General features: G+C 44.2%; 1 protein-coding gene across 5 annotated transcripts in view; it reads left to right on the top strand.

The window, feature by feature from the left end:
• The window catches only part of kcnh6a (potassium voltage-gated channel, subfamily H (eag-related), member 6a), a 170,547-nt gene that overhangs the window by 42,789 nt on the left and 103,511 nt on the right, over nucleotides 1-24,247 (top strand). Inside the window, exon 1 of one of the 5 annotated variants that reach the window (XM_072249670.1) lies at nucleotides 3,360-3,620. The exons of the other annotated variants lie outside the window; for them this stretch is intronic. The gene's annotated coding sequence lies outside the window, so the exon portion shown is untranslated. Of the gene's footprint in view, nucleotides 1-3,359; nucleotides 3,621-24,247 lie in introns of those variants that run through there. 5 annotated transcript variants of the gene reach the window in all.

The raw sequence follows: 24,247 nt of genomic DNA, 5'->3' as shown, positions 1-24,247 counted from the left end.
TCTTGCTGCCTTTGGCAATGCTGGATACCCTTCCCAGCAATGTCCACCAGTCTCTGTTATAAAGGCCTCTGAAACTTTTGCCTTCAATTGCTCCAAATATCCACTGCCAGAGAATGGGGAAGTTTTTGTTTTATCCATCAATGACCTGGGCCCAATAAATTCAACTGGATTTGTGAGGAACGAGTGTCTTTTTACCCAATCAAATATTTTAATATCTGGCCCTCGGTGTTCCAGAGGAGGTTCACAAGAATGATCTCATGAGCAAAAGTCTTGACATGTGAGCAGTGTTTGACTCTGGGCCTGTACTCAGTGGATTTCACAAGGACGAGGGAGATCTCATTGAAACCTACTGGACACTGAAAGGCCTGGAAAGAGTGGATGTGTTGAGGATCCAGGGCACAACTTCAAAATGAATGGATGTCCTTTTAAAACTGAGATAAGGAATTTCTGCACCCTGAGGTGGTGAATCTGTAGAATTCATTGCAACAGAAGGCTGTGGAGTTAAGTCATTTAAAAAATAAGTTGATAGGTTTCTTGATTGGTAAGGATTATGGAGGAAAAAAAGTTGTGATCTAACATCCCAAACAGAGTTCCTTGAGTATTCAAGAGCTGAGATATATGTACCTCGTCTTTGCATGTTATCATAGTTTAACCCGTGTAGTCCTGTCCCTCAGGCGATTCTGCACTAGGCTTCAAGGGATTCTGCTGCACCTCTCCTGAATTGTGGGCCCTTAACAAATGCAGGAACCTGGGTAGAGTCTAAACTGAGCTTTATTTCACTGTAGTATAACTGCCACCCCTTTAGATCTGGCACCTTGGGTTGAAGACCAACATTCCAATAGCTGCCTGAGTCATGTTCCTATCCACTGACTTTCAGTGACTGGTGCACTTGATTCTCTGTGCTATGAACCTTCCTTGTTCCTCTGTTTACAGATACTCTATATTACCCATATTCAGTATGAATTGTCTTAGACCATAAGATATAGGAGCAGATTTAGGCCATTTGACTAATTGAGTCTGTTCTGCCATTTCATCATGTCTGATCCAATTTTCTGCTCAGCCCCAATCTCCTGCCTTCTCCCCATAACCCTTCATGCCTAAACTAATCAAGAATCTATCAACCTCTGCCTTAAATATACCCAATGACTTGGCCTCCACGGCCACCTGTGGCAATGAATTGCACAGATTCACCACTCTCTGGCCGAAAAAAAATCCTCGTCATCTCCATTCTAAAAGGATGCCCCTCTGTTCTAAGGCTGTGTCCTCTGGTCTTTGATTCTCACTTCAAAGGAAATATTCTCTCCACATCCACTCTATCTAGGCCTTTCATCATTCGATAGGTTTTAATGAGGCCACCCCTCATTCTTCTGAATTCCAGTGAGTAGAGACCCTGTCTTCTGGTGTAATTGATATTGATATACTTCCTTTGATTCTGACATCATATATGTGAGCAATGCTGGAGGAACTCAGCAGGACAGGCAGCATCTATGGAGAGAAATGAAAGCTCTCAGGTCAAATGGAGCTGCTGAGTTCCTCCAGCATTCTGTTTGTTGCTTGAGGTTTCCAGCGTCTGCAGAATCTCTTGTGATGCAGTGATGTGAGGTGATACAAGAGCCAGGTCAAGGATGGGTCTCATCCTAATGCTGATGGGGTTCTCCCATACAGTGGATTTGACCCCCATTTTGGTGCATGTTTGGAATGCCACACTACTTGTGAAACTAAAGCGATGGTGTCCGTTCAGAGTTGCTGCCTGTTGCTTGAAGTCTTAAACCACGATACGAACTGAGGTTCAGCTAAAGATCTCTTCAAACTGTGAAGAACGTGTGTCTGACTACATTCTTCGCACATCTGATATTGCCAAACCAAAATTTTTCCTTCTCATTGCTGTTGAATGACTTAGTGCAAGAAACTAGTTTCTATCCTTGTCCCCAGTTACTTCATGTGGCAGGAATTCACTGTGGAGCTTCTGTAGAATGTTGGGTACATTTAAGCATTTGAATCAATTCTCTCCCCATTCTTTGAGCTGAGCACAGTCTAGTCAGGAGTGTGCTGCTCTGAGAATTGGGGAGGGAAGAGTTAAGCTAGGCTGCATTGAGTGGGAGAGTGTTGTCCTAGCTGCTGATGTCAGTGTGCGGACAGGATCTTTGACAAAGTAGGAAAACAACCCTCCAGACTCTTAAGGAATGCTGTGGGGAGGTCTTTGTGCATTTGAGCTTTTGCAGGTTAGCTCTGTGGGTTGAAGGGAGATCAGACCGCCTCTCACATGGTGGCCAACGCACTCTGTAATTTTTACCCGGCTGGAAGTTTCGTTGTCATTCATCATCTCAACAAAGTCCTTGAAGTAAATTAAAATAAACTATTTTAAAAGCCTGCTTCTCTCCAGAGTTTGCTGGCAGCAGGCTAGGAGATTCACTTTTGCCCATGTGTCCTGCTTGTTCAACCTCAGATACAAACATAGTTCTACATCAGTCCCTAAGCTCTTTCATTCTCTCTCACCCACCTAGTCTCCAGCTCTTTCTCCTTCTCTCTCTCTCTCTCTCTCTCTCGCTCTCTCTCTCGCTCTCTCGCTCTCTCGCTCTCCCAGCTTCCTGATAAGATGCATCAAACACTTGTCATTTTGACAAAACCTTTGGTGATCTGCCAATGTAACTCTTTGGCATTGTTCCAAAAGTGAGCCGTTGACGTTGGTGTTAAGCAGTTTGCAATGTTTTAGTTTGAGTTGCATAAATACATATCATTATTGTTAATTATTAGACATGAGTTGGCAGCCTGGCCGAATCTGCAGCCTGAAGCTAACAATGTTTTTGGGAAGTGAATGCAATAAAAGCGAGGTTGGGCTTCAGTAACCTGGGCATTGGTGGGCCCAGCAGCAATCCACTGGAGCAATGCAGTAGGTCGAGCAGGACTGATGCAGGATTTTAAGTGGAACCCACTGTGCCCTCTAAGATAAGCGGTTGTGCAGCCGCGTAGCAACTGAAATGCTCCCGCGCACATAGTCTTTGTTGCAGTGCAACTGGAATACAGACAAGAAAAAGTTTACGAAACATGAAAGATTTTGTTGTACTGTATTTCATTATACCTTTCAATTAATAAATAAAATCAAAAGTATGTGATTTTTCAACTTTCATTCTAAATATTCATAGTATGCATTTAGAGAAAAAATTTAAAAGTTTAAAAATTTCCTACTCAGAGCAATGGTTGGTCCACACATGTTTATATATAAAAAAAATTAGAGAGAGCATTGGTCAAAAGGTTGACAATTCCTTCCCCCTCCCACAGAAGCTGCTCAACCTGCTGAGTTCTTCCAGCAAACAACAGGAATTCTGCAGATGCTAGAAATTCAAGCAACACACATCAAAGTTGCTGGTGAACACAGCAGGCCAGGCAGCATCTCTAGGAAGAGGTACAGTCGACATTTTAGGCCGAGACCCTTCATCAGGACCCTTCCAGCAGATTGGTTGTTGCTCCAGATTCCAGCATCTGCAATCTGTTATCTCCATTGGACCACATCTGGAGTAGGCTGAGTTGTTCTTATTTAAGGAACAACACAAATGCTTTTTGGAACTATTACATGGAACACGTGGATCACCATATCAGTAAAGAATGAAGAGGCTGGGCTGGTAACTACAACAGTTCAATATGGTGGGAAAACTGACGAGCTGGAGAGGATGTTTCATCTGCTAGGGGAATCCAGAACCTGGGTCATAGTTAAAAATAAAAGTCTCTGATTTAAATGGGTAGCCAATCTTTTCTCCCCCTCTGGGTGGGTCATGAGTCTTTGAAACTGATTTCTGTCCTGGGCAGGATTGCCAAGTGGGTAGTGAAAAATATTCAAGGATGGGTCTAGACTCTTAAGCCTTTTCCCTGACACCTCTGACGTTTGGGAGGTGACAGCTCAGAGTAGGGAAAGAAGATTCAGTACTGAAAACGAGCAGGGAGGTCCTGCCTAAGTGGCAGAGGAAGTGCATCCCCTCAAAGTATGCACTACCCATCCCATTAGGGATCTCCTGTCCCAACTGTGGAAGAGTCCCTGATTTCCACTTTGGCCTCAGCTGTCTTGGAACCAAGCAAACCCAAGCTGCAGAAATTGGCCTTGATCCCAAGGGATCAGAGAAGTGGAAGAAAGTATTCAAGTTGACCATGACCTTACTGTGGTGGAGGGGATGGAGGCTCCCCCTGGCATCTTGTCCCTTGTTCCATATATGGGGGCTGCATTCGTGAACCCTGAAGTGCTCATCCGCAACGTGAACTCGCCCAGTGTGCTAGCTTCACGGTAGATGTTTGGCACCAAAGGAGCTTGTGGTCATTTCGGGAATCTAAGTCTTTCTCATGACATGTTTGTACCTAGGCAACTGCTGTCCATGCCACGTGCACAGGAGAGACCTGGCTGTTGGGAACCGATGCTGTACCTCCTGTGTGTGGCAGGCTTCGGCCATATCTCCTGACCTCGGTGGAGATCACTGTAATAACTATAGCTTAGTAGAAAGTGAATCAGCATGCTTGAAAATGTGCCACTGGGCAGTGGGACCTGGAGTCCTACAGTGTTAACCAGAGGATACATGCTCCTCGGTCTGATCATTCTCACATGTATAGCTGGAGGCCACACTGGATGTAGTGTGTGGGCATCTTTTCATTGTGTGAGGACCCCATCCAATTCAGGGTGAACCTGAACATGTCAATGTTGCCCTTGTATCACACACACGAGTATAATGTCCATCTGCTGCATGGAGAAATCTTGCTGTTCCTCAATGTTCAAAGATATTACCATCATCGAGTCTCCAATAGCTGGTCCTTAGTTTTGACCTTGAGCATGGAGATCAGTGGTAATACATATTGCCCGAGCCCCACTTCTGTGATCTTTGCATCACGTGGGTAGGCCTTGGAGAACCAAATTGGCCTGGGGTAGTGTCAATCAAGGTGGAGCTGCCTGAGAAGTGCATGGAGGGGAACTTGCTTACGTTTAGTTGTGGACCATGATGGCTTCTCAACCCTAGAACCCTCTTGTGAATCCATCAACCCGAGCTCAGACCTGACTCTTGCCCAAAATCCCACTCCTGACTAGGCCTGTGCAAATGTTGAGCCCTCACCATCCACAGTTGTTCAGCACAGCCCTGGATTCCCACTCTTTACTCTGGTCTGTCTCTTTTGTCTTACCTTTAGCCCAAATCAAGTGCTATCAATATTTTTGCCACTTTGCCCTCCAACCACAAATGATGAGGATGATCAGCAATGACTTGGGCCCCTTAATAGTTGTAAATAAAAATTGAGAAGCAATCATGAGTTGAATATAATATTTGATGTCTCTAGACCTTTAGTTGGAATTCAGAAGGATTGGATTGGGCGGGGCGGGGGAAGAATCTCTTAGAAATCTTACCAGATACTGAAAGGCCTGGGTAGAGTGGATGTGGAGAAAATATTTCCATTAGAAGAGTCTAATGTCCAGAATGAACGGAGTTCCCTTTAAAATTGAGATGAGAAGGAATTTCTTTAGCCAGGGAATGGTGTATCTGTGGAATTCATTGCCTTTGATGGCTTTTTGATTGCTAAGGGGGTTGAGGCAGAAAAGTAGGATTAGAAAAAGAAAACCAACATGTTGGAATAGTGGGGCAGTATTGATGGCTGAATGGCCTGATTCTGCTCCTATATCTTATGGTCTTATGAAATATTTACAGTAAGTGAAAAGAATAGTATGTCAGACATTTCAAGTGAAGTATTATTGAATCGAACGCTTGTAAAATTGCAGTGAATAAGAAAATTAAAGCACTTTAAGTGACAAATTCCTGAAACCAAATTGCTTTTACAATGCATTTTTTTTGATGGTGCAAGGACAGCTCCTACAATCTTAAATTAGTAACCATTCTTTTAGACTGGAAAATTCCATTCTGCTATTTGATCAGGTAGCAACAGGGCAGTTTCTTGTTGTCTGATAAGGACGAGTGACAGGACACCCTGCAAAGATTCAGCTGATCAGACAGTCAGGTCAAAAGAAGTCACATCAGGCAAAGTGCATGGAATTGTGTGAAGAACTGTTTAAAGGACAAGGCAAGGTTAGTGGGTACTTCTGGATTTCCAGAAGTTTCTCTTGAGGGACTGTGGCTAAAAATTAAAAGCTGGTGAGGAAATGAACTAAACAGCAAGGCAGAGAGATTGGAATAAGAGGCAGAAATTTTAATTAGCAGGTTTGGGAGTCCTTCATGGATATGCAGGACTAGGACTGTTGAGCAATGTGCGAATTGCCAGCGACACAGGATGACAACTCTGGAAAGATGTTGTAAAATGCATTTTAATGTCAGCAAATTAAAACGTGGATTTTGGAGCTGGAGTGCTTTGTGAAATGGTGTTATTAACATCTTGTGACAAAGATTAATGGGAACTGCTGCTGTACTTGGTTGCACAGAGAATGAGCCCAGAGGGATAGTTGTGTTAGCACTCCTGAGATGAACTGTGTGACTAGACTTGTTAAAATGGTGCTAAGTAACCAGTGTATTTTACATCAGTGAGTTATTTTACTAGCTTTAGACTAAACATTATTTGCCTGACCTTCTCTGGTTTTCTCACTGCCTCACACCCCTCCCTTTCCAAAGATGAGCTAAAAAAAAATCTCCCATGATGCAATATCTCTGAGTAGCATAAATTAGTTTTACCAATCCAATTGCTAAAGCTTGCTGGCTCTGGTTGGTGTTATTTCTGTAGTGTTCTGGCTCCTGTGTGTGAGCAATGCCCCTGTGCATTAAGGCTGCTAGGCACAATAATCTCAACCAATGCCCAGCATACACTCTCACAGAATTCCCCTGTGCAGCTCATTCTCACACAAGCTGCTGTCACCTGAGGTACAAGTTACGTGTTCAAAGTTAACTCTTTCTACATCGGCCTCTGTTTTCATGCAGAAGCTCTATTTTTAGGTACTTGGTGTTTTCCTACGCTCTTTGTCCTTCCACCACGTTTAGGTCCTGCATTTGTGTCTACATAACCCAGCCCAATGGGTTCCAGCCAGTTAAAACTCCTACTCTGCTGGAAGAATGCAGCAGATCAGGCCGAAGCCGTGAGAGCCAGGCCTTCCTGACCAGTTCCAAAAACCTGGTCTCAGAACTATAGCGCAAATTCTTTGGGGGGTGGAATAGGTGGAGTTTTAGAAGTGCACTCGTGCAATAGTGCAGAGAGTTGTTATTGACCAAGGAAATGTAGACAGGCTGACAGGATAAGCAGACACATTGGAAGATGAAGCATAAAACAGGGAGTGCAAGGTGATTACATTTTGGTTGAAAGATGTGAGATCATTGAGGGATAAACACAAAATTCTGCAGATGTGGGAAATCCAGTGTTTCCCGCACAAAGTGTTGCAATGTCTGTGGAAAGGAATAAAGAGTCGATGTTTTGGGCCAAGACCCTTCAGGACCTTCATCAATCCCAATACGGGTCTTGGCCTGAAACACTGACAGATCATTGAAAGGGTGTTGTTCAAAGGATCTAGTGACATGGATGATGTGTGCACATCCTTGTAGATCGCAAGTCAGATTGAACAAGCATTTTTTTAAAATGGAGTACTCAGGACTTTGTAAACAGTGACAGAGTACAAGAGCTAGGAGGTACCTCTGTACCCAGGTGAATCCTTCCTTGAGCCTGCATTGAGCTTCGGAAAAGTCCAGTAGGCCAAGGATAGAGAGGTCTGAATGAGAGGGGAATGGGGGGGGATTAAAATGTGGGTGACTGGAAATTCCAATAAGGAAGCGGTGCCCTGCAAAGCAATCACCCAATCTGTCTTTGGTTGCTCCAGTGTTGAGGAGGCCGAGGCCTGAGCTGCAAATGCAGTACATTAGATTGGAAGAAGTGCGAGTAATTCATTGCATCACCTAGAAAGACTGTCTCTGGATATTGGGAAGGAAGGAGGTGAAAGGGCAAGTGTGTCATGCCATGTGGTTACATGCCATGAGAAGAGGAGTGGTTGGTGAAAACAGGAGAGCGAACTGTGAAGGTGAACAGTCTCTTCAGAATGTTGAAAGGGGGGAGGGAAGATGTCTTTTGGGAATTATGAAGGATGATCTGTTAAAATTGTTGATTGTGGTCTGGAAAGTGAGGAGAAAGGAGCCCTAACATTGTTCTGAGAGGAGAGGACATGAGCAGACATGCAGGAAATGAGATCCGAATAACAGCCCTGTATCATGAGGAAGAGAGGCCATGGTTAAGGGAAGAGAACATCTCACAAGCACTGGTGTGGAAAGTTTTATTGAAGCAGATACCACAGAGACGGAGAAACTAGGAATGGAGTCCTTCTAGAAAGTGAGGTGTAGATGAGGTAGCTGTGGAATTTTTTCAGCTGACTGTTATTGTTAACCTATGTAATGGAGATTGGCAAGTCAGGAAAAGTGGGAAACCCTGGAGATAAAACAAGGTAAAAGTTGGCAGAACAGTGATGAAATCTTTGTTGTCTATAAGTAGGGAGTCAGATTGAAGCAAGATTGGTCCATATAATTCATAAAACAGGTGTACCTAGGAGGCGAGAGTGCCCACTCTAGAGGAAGTGAGTGGAGCTGAAGGTGATGTTCAGTGAGAGAGTATGCTCAGCTGGTCAAGGAGAATTGGTTGGTCCTCTGTTCAAAGAATGCTCAAACCATCTTTGTGTGGGATGGAGATGTACAGAAACTGGGAGTCCACCATTGAGACCAGGAAACAAACTGCCAGAGTGATGGGAGGCATTAGAGGTGTCTTCGTCATTCCGTCCATCCTTCCCCTCTGAGGCGGAACATTTTGTGCTCAGTAAGGGCCTTATGAATCTCAGGGTTGTATATGGTGACATGTATGTATTTGGATAATAAAATTTACTTTGAACTTTGAACCTTTGACCCCCTTCGCCCATACCTCAGTGAGTTCCACACCGACCACGACACAGAGTTCTTCCGTCACCTCCGTATCCAAGCCCACTTCTTTGGCAAGCATTCCCCACCCCACACCAATGATCCCTTCTCCAGTCTTCGATCTGCCTCCTCCTGTTTGACACCCTGCGCTGGTTCTCTGCCTGCTCCAGATCCTTTCATCTCTAATTTCCAATGAGACATCAACTGCTTGACTTCAGCACTCCTCACTCCTCCTAGAACCTTCCCTCTTCTGAATACATTGCCCTTCACTCTCTCAGCACCAATCCCAACTTTAACATCAAACTGCAGACAAAGGGGGTGCTGTTGTAATGTGGCACACTGACCTCTATCTCGCTGAGGCCAAGCAGCAACTCTCAGACACCATCTCATATCCCTAGAAGAGGACCCCACTCCAGGCCATCAGAAAATTGTCTCTGACACCATCACTTTATCAATCATTTTAATTCCAATCCCCACTCCCATTCTCACATGTCAGTCCATGGCCTACTCCTCTGGCATGATGAGTCCATTCTCTCAGGGTGTAGGGGCAACACATATTTTGTCCAGGGACCCACCAACCTGATAGCATGAACATCAATTTCCCCAAATTCTGGTATATTTTTTTTCTTTTCCCCCTCCTCCTTCCCTCTTCTATTCCCTACCTCTGGTCTCTTTCCTCTTCTCAACTGCTATCGCCTCCCCCTGGCTCCCCTTCCCCTTCCCTTTCTCCTGTGGTCCACTCTCCTCTCCAGCCCTTTATCTTTCTTTTCAAATCTTTTTTTTAATCACTCAAAAAAATAACACGAGTACATCGAAGTAACAACACTTACAATGTCTCAAGGAAAAAAAACATTATCTTAAAGATTGAAAAATTTTGTGATTTTTAAAAAAAACCCTACAAGCAGAAAAAGTGGGGGGGAAAAAAACCCATTAGGTATACAACACCGGAGCCATGCGTCATACAAAAAGCTTCTAAAAATAAACATCAAGCCGCCAGCAGGAAAGAAAAATATACCAAAAAATCTACAATTAAATCGTGGAGAAAATCTATCAATTAGCTCAAATGATAATAACGAGCAAATGAGCCCCATCTTTTCTCAAAATCAAATAAAGGTTCAAAGGTTTGGCTTCTAATTTTCTCCAAACTAAGACATAGCATCACTTGAGAGAACCATTTTAACAAAGTAGGAGCTGATCTATCCGCAAACAACAGGGTCCTGACGAAGGGTCTCGGCCTGAAACGTCGACTGTACCTCTTCCTAGAGATGCTGCCTGGCCTGCTGCGTTCACCAGCAACTTTGATGTGTATAGCTGATATATATCCTTCCACTTCAACAAAATGGCCCTCCTAGCTATCAATGTAACAAATGCAATAACATGTTGGTCAGACACAGAAATTCCATGGATATTTTGAGGAATTATTCTAAAAAGCACGGTTAATTTATTAGGTTGTAGATTAATTTTAAGTGCTTTAGAAATTGTCGAAAAAACTGACTTCCAGAACTGTTCCAGTATAGAACAAGACCAAAACATGAGTGTCAGTATAGTTATCTTAGTTTTACATTTTATCTCAGTTTTACATCTATCACAATAACTACCAACATTAGGAAATATTTTAGAGAGTCTCTCCTTCGTCAAATCGTAACGATGTGCAAATTTAAATTGAGTCGGTGAATGACTAGCACAGATTGAAGAAGAGTTAACCAACTTCAGAATCTGCATCCAATCCTCCGTCATAAAAGTCAAATTGAGTTCCTTTTCCCAATCCTGTTTAATCTTAAATAAAGGATGCTTATCCCATTGTAATAATAAATTATAAATTCTTCCATTAGAACTCTTCTTTGAAGGGTTCATACTCATAATAGTATCTAACAGGTCAGCCTCCAATATGTAAGGAAAATTACTTAAATATTTTTGTAAGAAATGTCTAACTTGAAGGTATTGTAAAAAGTGTGAGTATGAAAGAGAATATTTATCAACTGATTGTTCAAAAGACATCTCCAGCCCTTTATCTTTCCCACCCACCTGACTTCAACTATCACCTTCTGGCTATCCACCTTCCCCCCCACTTCTTATTCTGGCACCTTCCTTTCCATGTTGACATTAGTTGGCCATTGCTAATTGCAGACTGGTAGTTTGGTCCCCGAATCAAATCCTGTGAAGCTTGCATTTATTATGGTTCTACACCAGTGAGAGGAGCCTCTGCTCTGGGCGATGAGCGTCTCTGTGTTCCAGTCAGGCACTGGGCTCAGCGTCCTGCCCAATCCACCGAACCCAGCACTGTTGTGCTCACCAAGGTGAAAATTAAACAGCAGCAGGATGTGCAAAGCACATTCATATCGACTAATTGGTGTTTATTAGCCAGTAGCAATCTGTTTCCACCACACATAACGTGGATCCTTAAAGGTGTTGGTTTGTGCAGTGAAGTTGGGGAAAGAGAACAAACTGATGATGAGTACATTTTATTATGGGGAAGGGGGCAGGAAGGAGAGAGTGAACTTTGCCGTGCACACACGGGGCACCGGGGAGCCTCGCGCTGGCCCTACCTTTGTGTTGGCAGTTATTACCACTGGCTTGGGAGACTATCTGCTAAACCCATCAGCTACAGGCTTCGCGTAACATTCTCCGTCGCCCGCTCACAAATTTAGAGATGCAAGATTCCAAGATGAACAGATGGCTTCAAGAGTCACCGTTCCAAACATACCTACTTAGTCTTTGGCACAAATGAAATTATCTATTACAAATGAGGTGCTAAGATGCCATTTAAAAACTTGACTTTCCTAAAAGAAAAGCTCTGCCTGTTGTCTAACTGAGCGACCAATGGCAGCTTTGTTTATTATTAAACTGGAAATTTCAACCTGGTATTTTAAAGGTTTAAAAACAGAAGCAGGTTGAAATGCAGAGCAGCTTAAACAGCATGCAAATGAGTAAAAGACAGTTTAATAGATGGTCTATTGTATTGTGCATAAAAATAAAGCTGTGGGCTTTAGACTAGATAAAGCCCACAGTAAGTGCAGTGGTAAGTGCAGTGCAGGTGTGGCTTGCCCGTCCCGGGGCTCTCTGTGACAGGAGGAGGCAGAAGACAGCACAATCTTATGAATGTGAATTTTACAGTGGGCTTGTGGCAGCTCCCAACTTTAAGTAGCTGGGCTCGCTTTCTCTTGAAAGTGCAAGAGCATGACATTGAGCAGTGTCCGATGTGTTCCTCTCAACTCCTGCCCAATACAAGCTCCAACTTCCTGAACTAGGGGAATGCCAATGTATTCTTGGAGGGAATTCCTGCAGGACTGGGAATTCTCCTTCCCTGTGCAGCGGGGATGTAGCAGATGGCAGTGATGGTCATGAGTGGGGGTGGGGGGGGGGTTGATGGAAAAGGTTGTACTGAAGTGCTAAGCTCAATTTGGAAGTAGTATTTATCATCTCAAAGTTCAAAGTAAAGTTATCATCAAAGTACCTGTAACCATGTACAATCTTGAGATTCATTTTCTTGAGGGCAATCACAATAAATACAAGAAACACAGTAGCATCAACAAAAGACTGCACCCAACAGGATGGACAAACAACCAGTGTGCAAAAAAAGACGACAAACTATGCAAATACATAAGAAAGAAAATAATAATAAATAAATAAGCAACAAATATCAAGAACATGAGATGAAGAGTCCTTGAAAGTGAGTCCATAGGTTGTGGGAACATTCCAGTGATAGAGTAAGTGAAGTTATCCCCTCTGGTTCGAGAACCTGACGGTTGAGGGTAATAACTGTTCCTGAACCTGGTGGTGTGAGTCCTGAGGCTCTTTCACCTTCTTCCTGATGGCAGCAGTGAGAAGAGAGCATGTCCTGGGTGGTGGGGGTCCCTGATGATGGATGCTGCTTTCCTGCGATGATGCTCCATGAGGTGCTCAGTGGTGGGAGGGCTTTACCCATAATGGACTGGGCCCCATATTCACTTTTTTGTAGGAGGGCACAGTAGGTATTTATTGCCCACCTCTTAATTACCCAGCAACTCGTGCATTTGTAGGGTTTTGAATCTGATCATGCGTTGAAGAGTGTGGCCAATGTAGGGTTCTGCATTCAGGTGATGGATTGGCCAGGTACAAACAGTCAGCTTCATTCCCCAACATGTGAGCTCTATGACAGTTTGATAGCTTCATGTTCACCACCACACACTACAGTCTTGCTCTGTCTTTTTAAGGAGTCATAGAGCACAGAGGCTGGCCCTTGAGCCCATCTAATCTGTGGCAACCTGTTTTTCTGCCTGGTCCCATCTACCTGCATCCATACCCCTCCATACCCCTGTCCATGTACCTATCCAAGCTTCTCTTAAATGCTGAAATTGAACTCGCATCCACCGCTTCAGTTGGTGGCTCATACCACCCTCTGAATGAAGTTGTTCCCCTTTGGGTTAGAGTCGGAGAAAAATACAGTACAAAAGCAGGCCCTTCAGCCCATCTAGTCTGTGTCAAACCATTTAAACTGCCTACTTCCATCTACCTGTACCTGGACTATAGCCACTACCATCCATGTACCTATCCAACTTCTCTTAAACATTTCCCCTTAAATAATTCGCCTTTCACCATAAACATATGACCACTACTTCTGCCAAACTCTATTTGGCAATCATTCATGTTCAAAAGCTTTAATATTTCTCATTCTGTGAATGAATGTTAACAGGAATACACTTGCACTGTCCCAAGCCTGGTCTGACCCAGGGAACAGAAGCCAACTTGATCTGGCCAGTAAGGCAAACCTGTCAACTCTGTAACCAGTTCAGTGTGTTGTTACTGCACTCACTCTGTGGTAATTATGACACTCCTTTAATAAGGAGACAAAAACTCTTCCCGGTACTTCTGGTATGGTCTCACCAGGGTCCTATACACAATTGCAGTAAAATTTGCCATCTGTACTCAACCCATAATAAACCCAATGCACCAATGGTTCTCCTCGTCTTGGTTGCTCTTCAGGTTGGCCTTAATTACCTTCAGTACTGTGCACCCTTGAGCACCTTAGATTATTTATATGATTTCAGATGGTACAGCCTCCACAGTGCCCTGAACTCAACATCATTGAGGCTGTTAGGGATTCCCTGGAGAGACAGAAGCAAATGAGGCAGCCACAGTGTGGCGAGTTCTCCAAGATGCTAAGAACAACCTACCAGATGATTTTCTTGTAGAACTGCATGTCAGCGTACCTCAGAGAATCGATGCAGTTTTAAAGGCAAAGGGTGGTCACCCTAAATATTGATTTGATTTAGTTTTTACTGTTTACTGCCCTTTATAGTAATCGTTTTTGATATTTAGAAACTTTTCATTATTTTTGAAAGCACCTTTGCTTTACAGAATTTTTAAGACATAGAAAGCCTACAGCACAATACAGGCCCTTCAGCCCACAATGCTGTGTCGAACATGTCCTTACCTTAGAATTTACCTAGGGTCACCCATAGACCTCTATTTTTCTAAGCTCCATGTAGCCATCCAGGAGTCTCGTAAAAGACCCTCTTATCCGCCTCCACCACCACCGCCGGCAGCCCATTCCACGCACTCACCACTCTCTGTGTAAAAAAAAAAAAAAAAAAAAAAAAAAAAAAAATCTTACCCCTGACATCTCCTGTGTACCTACTTCCAAGCAACTTAAAACTGTGCCCTCTTGTGCTAGCCATTTCAGCCCTGGGAAAAAGCCTCTGACTGTCCACACGATCAATGCCTCTCATCATCTTGTACACCTCTATCAGGTCACCTCTCATCCTCCGTCGCTCCAAGGAGAAAAGGCCGAGTTCACTCAATCTATTCTCATCTGCAACCCTCCAATCCTATGGAACTTCTCCCGTCCCCATTGATAATACAAAGATCATCACCAGAGGCTCAGCAATCTCCTCCCTTGCTTCCCACAGTAGCCTGGGGTACATGTTGTCCAGTCCCAGTGACTTATCCAACTTGATGCTTTCCAAAAGCTCTATCACATCCTCTTTCTTAATATCTACATGCTTAAGGTTTTCAGTCCTCTGTAAGTCATCCCTACAATCGCCAAAATCCTTTTCCGTAGTGAATACTGAAGCAAGGTATTCATTAAGTATCTCTGCTACCTCCTCCGGTTCCATACACACATTTCCACTGTCACACTTGATTGGTCCTATTCTCTCACGTCTCACCCTCTTGCTCTTCACATACTTTTAGAATGCCTTTGGGTTTCCCTTAATCCTGCTCGCCAAGGCCTTCCCATGGCACCTTCTGGCTCTCCTAATTTCTTTCTTAAACTTCTTCCTGCTAGCCTTATAACCTTCTAGACCTCTATCATTACCTAGTTTTTTGAACCTTTCATAAGCTTTTCTTCTTGTCTAGATTTGCAACAGCCTTTGTACACCATGGTTCTTGTACCCTGCCATCCTTTCCCTGTCTCATTGGAATGTACCTATGCAGAATACCACGCAAATATCCCCTGAACATTTGCCACATTTCTGCTGTACATTTCCCCGAGAACATCTGTTCCCAATTTATGCTTCCGAGTTCCTGCCTGATAGCCTCATATTTCCCCTTAATCCAATTAAATGCTTTCCTAACTTGTCTGTTCCGATCCCTCTCCAATGTTATGGTAAAGGAGATAGAATTGTGATCAATATCTCCAAAATGCTCTCCCACTTTTTTTTATGTGCCGAAGACCTTTGCGCAGTACTGTATGTTTAGCAGTAAAGTTCAAAGTAAATTTATTAGCAAAGTATGTATGTTACCGTATACTACCTTGAGATTGATTTTCTTTCAGGCAATTATGGGGGGGGAGTAACAATAGAATTTTATGAACACCTATACAAAAGCAGACAGACTGAGCACCACCAATGTGCAAAAGAAGACATCCCTCACTGTTTGAAAAATGCTCCAGTTTCTCGCCGTTCCCACAGACAGATTTCCCATTCCCATCCACCCCTTTGGAGCAGTTCTGCTTCCTGCACGTCTCAGGGCTCACCTGCCTGGACCCCGCTCAGCTGACTTTGAGGACATGTAAGCATGAAGCTTGACTTAACGGGTGGCCTGCGCACATGTGGGTCCTGTCGAGCTTCGTGAGTCAGTTTAAAGTTGAGTGTAGTTACAGTTTCCATTACAAGCCTGTGTCGTACTATACGGTGAGTTTTGGTACTTGTTTTCAGAGATGGGATACCTGGTGTGCTTCTGGAATTATTCCCCTACTGTAGAAACAATCAATGAAATTGTGGATCAGCTGATTGTGTGTGCAATCACTGCCGTCTGTTTGAACTATCCCACTGCACACAGCCGCTGCTGTCCTATCTGTGCGAGCCAGCCCATTGCGCACGGCTGCTGCTGTCCTGTCTGTGCGAGCCACCCCATTCAGATCCCACCCAGCTCGCTGCTTTCAACAGCTGTTTACCAAATCCTATCTGCCCACGGCATAGTCAGTGCCTTTTTAATGAGCTGAATTGCAATGAGATGCTTAAATTCTAACAAAAATATACTTCATAATCAGTTCCCATTAATTCCCCAAACACCTCCCTGGAATTGTGAATCTAGTCTTATCACACTGAGGAATATTACTGCTGGCAAAAGGAATGTTTCCATTTAAGGAGCACTGAGTGAACATAAAACTTCTCTGTCTGTCCCAGCACGCACTCCCAGGGCAGGGATAATGCAGGGGTCTTTCAAAGGACAGTGAACAGAACGAATAAGAGAGGCACCTTCGGGCTGGGAGGCTGTGTTTTGCAGATTAAGATGGGGTCAAGCTCTGTGCCCTTCACTTTATCAGTGATTTGGCAGAAGGCATCAAGTGGAATATATCCAAATCTGCAGATGATTCAAGTTTCAGTGGCTCAAGGCCAAGTGTACGAGCAGAACACAGAAGATAAGAGTGTAAGGTGGAAAATGTTCAGTCAAGTACCTTGGGAGAAAAATGGGGCATTTTTGAAACATTGAGGTTCAGTGGGACCTGGATGTCCCTGTCCATGAACCACTGGAAGTTAGATTGTGAGTACTGCAAGTCATTAGGAGGGCGAGCAGTGCGATGGCATTTATCGGCTGACATGTGACTGAAAGAGTGGAGGGCCCCGGTGAAATTCCATCGGCAGCATCCTGGACAAATCTGGTCTCCCCACATAAGCAAGGATAGAGGTATGCAAATTTATGAGAGGGTATGGATAGGATAAATGCTTGTAGGCTTTTTCGCCTCAGGCTGGATGAGACTAGGAGCATGAAATTCAGGGCAGAAAATGTAAAACGAAATGTTGCAATTTTACAAAATGCTAGTTAGACTGCAGTAAATCATGAACACCTGCCTATCACCTGCACCTTATCCTTCCATTTCTCCCATGGTTCACTCTCCCCTCCCATAAGATTCCTCCTCCAGCCCTTGACCTTTCCCACCCACCTGGTTTCACCTATCATAAGCAAGAGACAATCTGCAGATGCTGGAAATCCGAGCAACACACAAAATGCTGGAGGGACTCAGCAGGGCAGGCAGCATCTATGGAAAAGAGTACAGTCAACGTTTCAGGCTGAGACCCTTTGGCAGGACTGGAGAAAAAAATGATGAGGAGTGAGAGTAAGAAGTTGAGGGGAGGAGAGTAGCTATGGTATTGCAACTTCCAAAAACATTTTCAATTTCCTTTGTAGAATAAGCAGAGAGTTTTCTATAAAGATTTACTTTCTTCATAGCAGGCTGTCACTCACCACAATGAATTCACTCCATGGAACTGGGTTGGTAGCTGTGTTACGTTCCACTGCTTTTAGAGTGGGTCTCTGCTCTGCCTCACATTCATGCTGATGATAAGTCTGTTATTGTGCAGAGACCAGAGACTGACCACAAGCAGAAGAGAGGGCCCTCCAGTTCTCAGCCTGTCTGTTGATCAGTAAGATCATGCTGACCTTGCATGAGTTCAGATCCAGCAATGTCAGAAGGAACAGGACATGTATAATAAGAAGCATCTGTGTCTGGCCAAATCCAGCACAGACCACACAACCTTGTCTGGAACAGAAAAAGGAGAGAAATTTCTCTTTGTTAATAATGCCTTCTGCATGTCAGTAGATAAGACCTTAAGACATAGGATCAGAATTAGGCCATTCCATCACGGCTGTTTTATTATCCCTCTGGACATCTTTCTCCTGCTTTCTCCCCATAATCTTTGACACCCTGACTTATCAAGAACCTAGCAACCTCCGCTTTAAATATACATAAAGACTTCATCTCTGTTCTAAATGGATGCCCCTCTGTTCTGAGGCTGTGTCCTCTGGTCCTAGACTCTCCCGCCATGGGAAACATCCTCTCCACATCCACTCTATCTAGGCCTTTCAACATTCAATAGGTTTTAATGAGATTTCCCCCCCCCCCACCCACCCAGTCTTCTAAGCTCCAGCAAATACATACCCAAAGCCATCAAAAGCTCCTCATACTTTAACCTTTTCATTACTGGATTATTCTTGTGAACCTCCTCTGGTTCCTCTCTAATGCCAGCACATTTTTTCTTAGGCAAGGGGCCGAAAACTGCACTGTGACCAATGCATTATAACCTTAGCATTACATCTTTGATTTTATATTCTGCTCCTCTCAAAATTAGTGCTGACTTTCTATTTGACTTTCTTATTGCCAAATCAACCTGCAAATGAACCTTTAGGGAATACTGCATGAGGACTCAAAAGTCCCTTTGCACCTCTGATTTCTGAATTTTCTGCCTGTTTAGAAACTGGTCTACACCTTTATTCCTTCTGTCAAAGTGCTTGCCTGTACATTTTGCTACACTATATTCTATCTGCCAATTATTTGCCCATTCTCCCAATCAGTCAAAATCCTTCTGCAATCTCACTGCTTCCTCAACACTATTTGCCCCTCCACCTCTCTCCTTGTATCATCTGCAAATTTGGCCACAAAACTTCAGAAAGTTTCCTTACTGAGGTATATTTAAAGCATTTCCCAGGGTTTGTACTTGAGCCATTGAGGAAGGAAGCAATGCTGAATCTGGTTCTGGAAGATGACCAAATATCAGTAGATGATCAGCTGCCATGTTATTGTAATGTTTATGTTAAGATGGAAAAAAGCGAAGAGCAGTCGAAGTCAGGGGGTCCATGGATCCCTCGGTTAATTGTAGGGGTCCATGGCATTTTTTAGATTGACCTAAGTAGAAACAGATGAGGATCAGTGTCAATGAAATGAGGGAGGTTTTGGGAGGGAAAAGGCAATTTCTCTAGGAGATAAAAGGATGAGGGAGTAGGTGAATGAGAAAAAGGGGAGAATGTAACAGAAATAGGAAAGATTTAGAAAGCTATAAGAAGTGAGGAGAGAAAATTGAGCAAGTGGGGAAAGAGAGGCTGCTATAATGGTGAAGACGAAAGTTTTCTCCTGGCACATGATAAGGAAATATGCCAATTGGAGCACAAAGGAGTGATCTATGCAGGTGGACAGGCAGGATAGCTAGGTACTTTTTATTGGACTGTACTGAGGAAGAGGGTGTTGCCAAAGTCCAAATAAACACAGAAGGAATGGAGGCAAGGGGCTTGGTGAAAATTAATGAACTTGGTACAAACATAGAATTCTCCAACTTCCAGTAATTACCTCCCCCTCCCTTCCCCTATCCCAGTTTCACTCTGCCCCCTCCCCCAGCTGCCTATCACCTCCCTCATGGTTCCACCTCCTTCTACTACCCATTGTGTTTTCCCCTATTCCTTCTTCACCTTTCCTGCCTATCACCTCCCTGCCTCCCCTCCCTGCTTCCCCTTTATCTTTCCCCTTACTGGTTTTTCACCTGGAACCTACCAGCCTTCTCCTTCCCACCCTCCCCCCACCTTCTTTATAGGGCCTCTGCCCCTTCCCTCTTCAGTCCTGACGAAGGGTTCTGGCCCGAAACATCAACCGATCTTTTCCACGGATGCTGCCCGGCCTGCTGAGTTGCTCCAGCGTGTTGTGAGTATTGAAAATTAATGGAGAAGGCGTAAGAAAGGTGCCAGTGTTCAAAGATGTCTTCCTGGGTGGGATGAGCCCCTGGTTGCTGAGAGATGTGACAGTGGAGATTTTAGAAGGGATGGATGTAATTTCATCCTGCTGAGATAGAGTAGTGGTGGGCCCCCTTGTTTATTTACTTATTTATTTAGAGAGCACCACAGAACAGGCCCTTCCAGCACAATGAGCCGCACTGCTTGTGCATCCTGCCATACAATTGCAGGAGAGTCATTGTAACCTCAGTGGATTTAGAAAGAATGAACAAGGATGGTCAGCACAGGTGATGCTTTATAAAGGAAGGTGTCTCTTAACTACATGATAGGTCGTTGTTGGGGGCAGACTTACAGTGATGCTATAAAGGTCATGAACCCTGTAGAATTTTCTCTGTTTCTGCGTAAATATGACCTAAAATGTGATCAGATCCTCACGCAAGTCCTTAAACTAGATAAAGAGAACCCAATTGTAGAAATAATACAAAAACATTATACTTGTTCATTTATTTATTGAGAAAAATTATCCAATATTACATGTATTTGTTGGAAAAAGTATGTGAACCTTTGCTTTCAATAACTGGCGTGACTCCCTTGTATGGCAATAACTTCAAACAAATGTAACTGTTGATCAGTCCTGTACATTAGCTTGGAGGAATTTTAGGCCATTCCTCCTTACAAAACTGCTTCAACTCTGGGATGTTGATGGGCTTCCTTGCATGAACTGCTTGCTTCAGGTCATTCCACAACATTTTTCTATAGGATTAAGGTCTGAACTTTAACTTGGCCATTCCAAAATGTGAATTTTCTTCTCTTTAAACCATTCTGGTGTTGATTTACTCTTGCCTTTTGAATCATTGTCTTGTTGCATTATCTAACTTCTATTCAGCTTCAAGTAACAGACTGCTACCCTGACATTCCCCTTAAAATGTCTTGATACAATTTTGAATCCATTGTTCCCTCAATGATTGCAAGCTGTCCAGGCCCTGAGGCAGCAAAACAGCCTCAAACCACAATGCTCCTTTCACCATGCTTCACAGTTGGAATGAGGTTTTGGTGTTGGTGTGCAGTGCCCTTCTTCCTCCAAGCATAGCAATGGTGCATTTCTGCTAAAAACTTTTGTCTCATCTGTCCTCAGAGCATTGTCCTAGAAGCATTGTAGAACATCCAGGTGGTCTTTTGCAAACTTGGGATGTGTAGCAATGTTGTGTTTTGGAGACCAATGGTTTCCCCCCATGGTGTCCTTCCATGAAAACCATCTTGCTCAGTGTTTTTCTTATAGTGGACACATGAACAGAGACTTTAGCAAGTTCTAGAGATTTTTGAAGGTCTTCTGCTGTTGTCCTTGGGTTCTTTTTCACCTCCTTTAGCATGACATGTTGTGTTCTTGGTGTGATCTTCGCAGGATGCCCGCTCCTAGGGAGAGTAGCAACAGTACTGAGTTTCCTCCATTTGCAGACAATTTCTCTTACTGTGGACTGATGAACACTCAGGTCTTTAGAAACACTTTTGTAGCCTTTTCCAGCTTCATGCATCTTCACAATTCTTCTTCTAAGGTCCTCTGAAAGTTGTTTTGATCGAGGCATGGTGTACATAAACAGATCTTTCTTGAGAAGAGCAGGCTCTGTCAGTAATCTGACTTTGTCTGCCTTTTTATAAGGCAGAGGCCCTCTACAACCCACACCTCCAAACACATCTCATTGATTGGAATACCTGACTCCAAATAGCTTTTGTAGAAGGCATTACCCCAGAGGGTCACATACTTTTTCCAACAAATACATGTAATATTGGAATCATTTTTCTTAATAAATGAACAACTATAATGTTTTTGTATTATTTAATTAATTGGGTTCTCTTTAGTGTGAAGATCTGATCACATTTTAGGTCATATTTATGCAGAAATAGAGGAAATTCTGCAGGGTTCACAAACTTCATAGCACCGCTGTAATTTCCAGGGACAAAGTGGCCAGACTTCATTCTCCACCTGTGGCAAATCAATCTGTCCACAAGATTGGTAGAAATTGCCACCACATAGTCCTGTCTTCACCATGAGGACTCCCTCCATCGTGTTGAGTGGCACACTAGAGTTTGTTAAATGTGATGGGCTCTGTGCGGATCTGGGAGGTCAAAACTGGGAATCCGCGAAGCACAGCAGCAGCATAAATGTGCACCCCCCCCCCCTCCCCCACAATCTTCAAACAGGTAGCCCAATATACTCCTGGGTCAATGAGAGGTACAGAACGGCATGTCAGGAGTAGCAGCAGGTGCATCTAAGCTACAATGTGGGGCTAGAGGAACAGCCTTACCACATCTTCTTATCAATGGTATAGGGCAGTTAAACAGGTCACAGCAGGAGGAGCCTGCAAGAGCATCCCAGACCTCAGCAATGGTGGGACCCAGCAGGTGAGTGTTAGGACGAGGCACTCATGGCTGTGTCCACCCAACGTGCCAAGTGCCTATGGAGGAAAATAAGCAGTTGAATTGTTGTGCTGAGGTTCCCGCCTTCTCCCTTTATGTTACGGTGTCAGTACAATGGGTGATGGCTGGTGGGGTCGTGGCACCTGTACTGGATTTTGAGGCAAATGGCCCCGGGTTGGAATCTGGCCAGCTCCTTGCACGCTTTCCATCCATGCTCGGTTGAGCATCAAGCTAGCAACTCGGCCTTGTAAAAAACAGACAAATGCAACAGAAACAGCAAGGTTGCCACTGATACGCCTCAAGGCATGGAGAGGAACAAAAGAAACAGTGGGTAATACCATGTTCTGCAGCACCTCTGTTCCTTAGGTGAGGAGCTGTGCACCACATGGTGATGTGTCTGTGTTGCTGACTGACCAGAACACCCCTTCCAGCCTGCAGGGCCTCGTCACCGTGGGAGGCTGTAGCTTTAAGACCGCACTCTGCATATTAACTTCCTCTCTGTTTTCCCACTGAAGTTCATAGTGTCCGTCTCCACTTTAGCCAGAGGCTGCAAATCCTGCTTGTCAGTGGTGCAGACCCCTGGCCTTGTTCCCAGGAATGTAGCTGGAACTGTTTTATCTTGTTAGTGCGTTAGCATCACATGCAGTAGATCACAGACCAACAATTAAGCTGCACTTCATGTTACACGATGCAGCGGGTAACCTCCCGTGTTTCTGTAGATGGCCATCTCTTCCCACCCTGACTTAACTTGTCCACAAATGGATCGGTTTAGTGAGCCATTGGTTGATGAGGAAATGCTTTGGTGGTAGGGGTGGGAGAAGGAGCATGGTGATGGGGCCTGCAGTTTACCAACCCAGCCTTGGAAGCGTGGTCACTCCGTGGGGTTTCCTGTTTTAATCTCGAAACTTGGTCCCACAACACAAGGGCTTTAACTAGTACCATTAGTGACGTTTTAACCCCAAACTACTGATGTTTGCATGAAACCTCCCCCAGCTTCATCCTCAGCACTGCCAGGATATATCATATTCAGTTTTTGTGAGTGAAGGCCGCAGACTGTCATTACAGAGTGGCCTTTGACCTCTCTGACGTTCCTCCTACAGGACCAGTTCCAGGCATTGCCCTGAAAGGGATGCGGTTGGGCTCAGCCCCCTGCCCTGCGCTGATGTGTTGCAGTTCGCGCAGTTTATGGAATGCAGCCAATGTGCCTGATCGCTGGAACTATTCTTAAAGGGACAAAGCTCAGTCCAAGTTTCCAGTTCCAGGGGTGGGGACAGCTCCTGAGTGAAGGGGTGGGTAGGTAAGGAAGGTCTGGTGGGGGGGGAGGGGTGACGGTGGAGGTTGTCAGGGAAGCTCTCTGTGAGGTTCCGTGGAGCCTCTGAATGCCTGCAATCAGAACAAGCCTCGGGTGGCTGGGAATGAATGTTGAAGCATTAAGGAGAGACTGTGTAAACTGGGTTTGTTTTCCCTGGCTTCATGGTGGGGAAGTGTCTGGAGTTTAAAGGCGTTCAAAATCCTGAGGAGTAGAGGTGGGGGAGAGTGAGAGACATTGCTCACTGGCAGAGGTGTATGAAATCAGAACTATAAGTTTAATGTTAAGAGCATGGAGATTTGGGGAGAGTGTATCAGGAAGAACTACAGGAGTTTTAGAATCAGAAACACACTGCCTGCAGGGGTGGCAGAGATGGGGACTCACAGAGTTGAAGCAGAATTTGAATGAGCTCCGGTACTACCAGGAAGAGACTACTGCGGACCAAAGTTCAAAGTAAATTTGCTATCAAAGTACATATATGTCACCCATATACAGCCCCGAGATTCATTTTCTTGCAGGCATACTCCATAAACTCAACAACCATAATAGAATCAATGAAGGACCACACCCAACAGGGCGGACAACCAGTGTGTGCACAAGACAACAAACAGTGCAAATACAAACGTAAAAGCCTAATAATAAATAATTAAGTAAGAAATATTGAGAACTTGAGATGAAGAGTCCTTGAAAGTGAGTCCATAGGTTGTGGAAACAGTTCAGTGATAAGGCGAGTGAAGTTATCAAATCTGGT

Source organism: Mobula birostris, chromosome X, assembly GCF_030028105.1.
Source record: "Mobula birostris isolate sMobBir1 chromosome X, sMobBir1.hap1, whole genome shotgun sequence".
NCBI classification, from domain to species: domain Eukaryota; kingdom Metazoa; phylum Chordata; class Chondrichthyes; order Myliobatiformes; family Myliobatidae; genus Mobula; species Mobula birostris.
Note: the sequence above shows the minus strand (reverse complement) of the source record. Positions and strands in the feature narration are given on the sequence as shown.